General features: G+C 36.9%; 1 pseudogene; it reads right to left on the bottom strand.

Moving 5' to 3' along the window:
* Positions 1-1,704: 1,704 nt before the first annotated feature.
* On the bottom strand, positions 1,705-3,223 carry LOC133317570 (uncharacterized; annotated as a pseudogene).
* Between the last annotated feature and the right edge of the window lie 2,777 nt (positions 3,224-6,000).

Raw genomic sequence — 6,000 nt, 5'->3', positions numbered from 1 at the left:
AATACAAAATAATGGATGACACAACTATTTATACTAGTGGCACCTCCTTAACCAATGGCTAGGATTATGCCAACACAATTCTCATCTAATGGCTATAAATCATTCTCTAAAGTTCTCCACAATTTTCCTAGCCTAGATATTTCCATGGTAGTTTCTAGGTTGAACTATTCTAGATATTTCCATGGAGTACTCTAGAGTGGATTACTCTAGAATTTGGGCTAAACTACTCCTAAAGATTATTCTAGAAGTTGGGCCAAATAATAACTAAGCCCAATGGACCAAAAACTAATTAAATCAAGTTTATTTATTTATTCAACACCCCCCCCCCTTAAACTTGATTTTGTAACTCCAAGCAATTTTCTCATCTTGACAAAGTCTTCATTCTTGAGTGGCTTGGTGAAGATATCTGTTGCTTGTTCTTGAGACTTGACATATTTTATATGCACCTCATTTCTTGCAATGCATTCCCTTATAAAATGATAGCGAGTGTCAATGTGCTTACTTCTATCATGGAAGACTGGATTCTTTGCTAATGCAATGGCAGATTTGTTGTCAACATAAATATTGGTTGGCTCCTCTTGTTGCATATTCAACTCCTTCAGCAAGTTCCTTAGCCAAATGGTGTGGCAAACACACGATGTAGCTGCGACATATTCGGCTTCACAAGTAGACAGAGTGACAATAGGTTGTTTCTTTGACATCCATGTGAAAGCAGTATCTCCCATGTAGAACCCAAATCCAGTGGTGTTTTTCCTATCATCCATGTCTCCAGCCCAATCGCTATCACTATATCCAACAAGTTTATATTCATTAGAGGATGAGTAAAATAAGCCAAAGTCGATAGTACCTTTAATGTAGCGGAGGATTCTCTTTGCAGCCTTCAAGTGCGTGGTAGTTGGAGTCTCCATGTAGCAACTAACGAATCCAACAACAAAGAGGATGTCAGGTCTGGTGCATGTCAAGTAGCGTAAACTTCCAACTAAGCTTTTGAAGAAAGTAGGATCAACTTCTTCTCCTTCAGCATACTTGGACAATTTAACTCCACATTCCATTGGGGTGTTGACAGGGTTGCAATCGTCCATCTTGAATTTCTTCAGTATCTCCCTTGCATAACCTTCTTGAGTGATGAAAAAACCTTCTTCTTTCTGCTTGATTTCAATGTCGAGATAGTATGCCATTTGTCCAATGTCAGTCATCTCAAACTCCTTCTTCATCACTTTCTTGAACTCTTCAAACATCCTTGGATTATTTCCGGTGAAGACTAGATCATCAACATATAAACACACGATCAAAATATCTCCATCTTTGAGCTTGACGTAAAGTGCATGCTCATAAGGGCATTTGATGAAACCATTCTCTTGGAAGTACTTGTCTATTCGACTATTCCAAGCTCTTGGTGCTTGTTTTAGCGCATAAAGTGCCTTCTTCAGCTTCAATACCTTATCTTCATGTCCTTTGACTTCGTACCCTGCTGGTTGCTCGATGTACACTTCTTCTTCAAGTACTCCATTCAAAAATGCTGACTTTACATCCATTTGGTGTATGCTCCACTTGTTTTGAGCTGCCAAAGAAATAATTAGTCTAATAGTTTCTAAGCGAGCAACAGGAGCAAATACCTCATCATAATCAATTCCTGCTCGTTGACTATAGCCTTTTGCCACCAATCGCGCCTTGTATCTTTCAACTTCTCCCTTGGCATTCCTTTTAGCTTTGTAGACCTACTTCACATAGCTGGTCAGGTCGACTGATGGAAGGCAATCCTCTCACCATCTTCTTCTTGTATAGTAACTCAAGACCACCAAAGTTGAGGTGTCTGAATCGTAGATGCCACAACCAAGATGCATCCTTGTAGCAGGCTTTGAGACACTTTGCAATGTCATGTTGAATGTTCAACAGAAACATTCTATTTCTTGACATAGGCACCTTAGCAATCAAGTTATTTTGATTATCTCTTAAAGAAAGAGTATTATTTTTTAAGTGAACATCATACCCTTTCTCTAAGAGTTGTCCTAGACTTAAAATATTATTCTTCATGTTGGGCACATAGTACACATTAGAAATGAATTCATGCCTCGTCTTTTAATCGAATAAGAATCTTACCTTTGCCTTTCACCGGTGTCTTTGATTCATCTCCAAATGAGACATTTCCATTCTCCGATTTGTCAAGTTCCACGAACATGTTTCTTTTTCCACACATGTGATTGCTTGCCCCCGAGTCTAGATACCATGTATTCTCCTGGTCTCCTGCAATGTCGTTGCGTACCATCAACAGAGTGCCATCTTCTTGACTTTTTTCTTCCACATAGTTTGCCTTCTCCTCAATCCTCTTTGTAGGGTCTCTACATTCAGAAGCATAATGGCCGAACTTTTGACAGTTGTAGCACTTGATTTGTGATTTGTCACGCCTTGGTTGGAAGCCACCTCTTCCACGACCTCTTGTTGAGCTTTCTCCTCGATCTTCATGGGCATAGTTGTTGAAGCCTATTCTTCCACGTCCACGACCTCTCCCTTGACCACGATATCCTCCTCGTCCTCTTGTGTTGCCAAAGTCTTCTTCCTTGTCTTTGAAGTTGAGTTGTGTCTTGAGTAATTGTTCACCAACCCCTTGCTTCTTCTTTTGCTTCTCCTCATATGCTTGTAAAGAGCCCAAGAGTTGCTCTATTTTCATGGCTTCCAAATCTTTTGTTTCTTCTATGACAGTGACAATATGATCGAATTTTGAATCTAAAGATCGCAAAATTTTCTCCATAATTTTTACGTCATCTATCTTTTCACCATTTCTTTTTAATTGATTAGTCACCGTCAAAACTCTAGAAAAATAATCGGAGATACTTTCGGCATCTTTCATGTGTAAAGTTTCAAACTCACTTCTTAGAGTTTGAAGACATACCTTTTTAACCGGTTCAGCACCCTTGTAAGAGGTTTGTAGCTTCTCCCATGCTTCCTTTGCGGTGGCTGCCTTCGAAATCTTCTCAAAAGCATCTTCATCCAATCCTTGATAGATGAGATAAAGAGCTTTCTTGTCTCTCTTTCTTGAATCCTTCAAGCTATCCCTTTGAGCTTGGGATAGAGCGACTCCTTCTTTTGGCTCAACGTAGCCTTTCTCTACCACTTCCTACACATCTTGTGATCCAAGGAGGGCTTTCATCTTGATGCTCCAATTATCATAGTTGTTCTTGTTGAGCATAGGGACTTGGAAAGGAACCATGTTGCTACTTTCCATTTCTCTAGAAAGGATCTTAAGGCTCTTGATACCACTTTGTTGGGAGGAGGATATTTGAGAAAAGTAAAGGTTATAAAAAGATATGGAGAAAGAGAACACTTTGTTACTACACAACTCTTTTTGGTTTTTTTGGCTTTTTGGCTTGATACAAAATGATGGAGGACATACCTATTTATACTAGTGGCACCTCCTTAACCAATGGCTAGGATTATGCCAACACAATTCTCATCTAATGGCTACAAATCATTCTCTAGAATTTTCCACAATTTTCCTAGCCTAGATATTTCCATGGTAGTTTCTAGGTTGAACTATTCTAGATATTTCCATGGAGTACTCTAGAGTGGATTACTCTAGAATTTGGGCTAAACTACTCCTAAAGATTATTCTAGAAGTTGGGCCAAATAATAACTAAGCCCAATGGACCAAAAACTAATTAAAACAAGTTTATTTATTTATTCAACAAGAGGAACATGCATAAGAAAGAAAATGGCTCAAGGACTTATGAGACATGAGAGAAGTCATTGTGCACTCATGGCTAATTCGTGGTCACTGACATGGCTTGGTGGTGTGTCGGTCGAGGTCCAAAGGGTAGCTGCAAGAAGAACTTAAAGTGCAAGGTTGGCTAGAGTTGCAATGGAGTTGAGCCTGAGGTGCGATGGTCACTGGTCAGTGTGTGATGGATCTGAAAGTTGGTGGTTATGACTTTATGAATCTATTTGTGGAGACCAATGCTGGACGAAGGTTGATGGGGGACAATTACTGTGTTGAATTTGAAGGTTTATGATTTTTGGATTTGAGGGATCTTTAAGTTCAAAGAAATTTGGGATTTCTCTACTGGTTCTCACCCTCTATTCTTTCTACATTTTTTTTGGAGCAACCAGAAACAAAAATATGTCCCCTTGTTTTCTGCTTGATGATTTTATAGAAGAAGGGAGATGGACTTTACTTCCTATTGTCTGATGAGTCAAAGAAGGCCATGGGTTTTCCAATGTAGTTCTAGAAGGTTGCTTGTGCAAATCAAATGGGGTCTCATCCAAAATTTCACTTTAATGCATTGTTTCTTGGTCTCAATTTTCAGTTTACGTCAATTTGCCATATTTGCTTTATGCATTTTTCTTGTGAGCAGACTTGCACAGACCTTGCCTTGTGCTGATAGAAAAGTCCTCTCCACCCTTTTTTTATTTATTTTTTGTTCTTTCGTTCTGTTTTAAATTTAAATTTCCTGGACAAAATTTGGTGTCTACACATATGATAGGGTAAGCTAGCAGTTCTTAAGGAAGACGTTGGAAGAGATTCAATTCTCTAATGCTACGGTTAATCTGATTATGAAATATGTCTCTTTGTCTAATATTAACATTTTGTGGAATGGTGGGAAGACTGGTGAGTTTTGCCCTTCGAGAGGACTATGCCAAGGTAACCCACTTTCTCTATATCTCTTTATAATAGTCATGGAGAAATTAACCCATATTATTGATACTGCCACAAAAGGTAATATTTGGAAACCTATGCATATTGGTAAGGATGGCCCCAAGATATCCCATTTAGCTTTTGCAGATGATCTGATGGGTTTTATAGAAGCTAGTGAGGCGCAGATCCAAATCCTACTCAAATATTTAAACTTGTTTGAAGAGATGTCTAGACATAAGCTTAGTGTTGAGAAGACCAATGTCTTTTTCTCAAAGAATACCTCTGAGGAAACTATCAACAATATTGTGCAGGCTGGTGTTTTCAAAAGAGTCAAGAATGTTGGGCGATATCTTGGCTCTGTGATGCAATATGGGTAGGGATGTGCATGGAGCGGTTCATAACCGGTTTTGGCAAGATCCAAACCGAACCGGTTTGAAATGGTTTGGTTTTCAAAACGAACCAGTTTTTTTTTTTTTTTTAAATCGGTTTTTATTATCCAAACCGGTTTGAAACCGGTTTAGGGTTCCTAACCGGTTTTGATTTAAAATCAATCAAAACCGATTTTAAACCGGTTTTAAATCAAAACCGGTTATGAACCATAAACCGGTTATCAAGTTCAAAACCGATTTTTTAACAAATTCAAAATCAATTTTTGATGGATTGTGCTATTTTTATAAATAGTCGTTTGTTTCTCCCGGTTATAGGTAGTTCACCAACTATTTCTTGTAAGGATCTTCATTGTTTTGGAACTCTTAGAACGAAATGATTCTTATAGAAATTGTTTCACGTTATTTTTACGGAAAACATTTCCCTCAAAAAAAATTTTGTCGATTTTTTTTACGGAATATAAATTTCGTCAAAATATTTCACAAAAAAACATATTCATCGAAATTTTTGACGAAAAATATTTCTATCAAAATTTTCCACGAAACACATTTCCTTCGAAAAACTTTTGACGGAAAATAATTTCATCAAAATTCTTTACAGAATTCAAATTCCATCGAAAGTTTTTGAAGAAACATTTTCGTTAAACTTTTTGACAAAAAAATTTCTGTCGAAATTTCTAACGAAAAATATTTCCGTCAAGTTTTTTGATAAAAAACATTTCCATCAAAATTTTTAACGGAAAACATTTCTATGAAAACTTTTCGTAAAAATTTTTGACGAACAATATTTCGATAAAAATTTTGACAAAAAAGTTTTATAAAAATATTTTTCGTCAAAAAATTTGAGGGAAATGATTGGAGGAAATTTAGATTTCGTAAAGAACTTTGACAAAAAAAAATTTCGTCGAAATTTTTTATAGAAATATTTTTCGTCAAAAAAAATTTCTGAAATAGTTTTCGTCAAAATTTTTTACGTAAATATTT

Source organism: Gastrolobium bilobum, unplaced genomic scaffold (genome assembly GCF_033153095.1).
Source record: "Gastrolobium bilobum isolate Gb01-03AN ecotype WA unplaced genomic scaffold, APGP_CSIRO_Gbil_v1 utg63278, whole genome shotgun sequence".
Taxonomy (NCBI): Eukaryota; Viridiplantae; Streptophyta; class Magnoliopsida; order Fabales; family Fabaceae; genus Gastrolobium; species Gastrolobium bilobum.
This window is presented reverse-complemented; position numbering and strand designations above follow the sequence as displayed.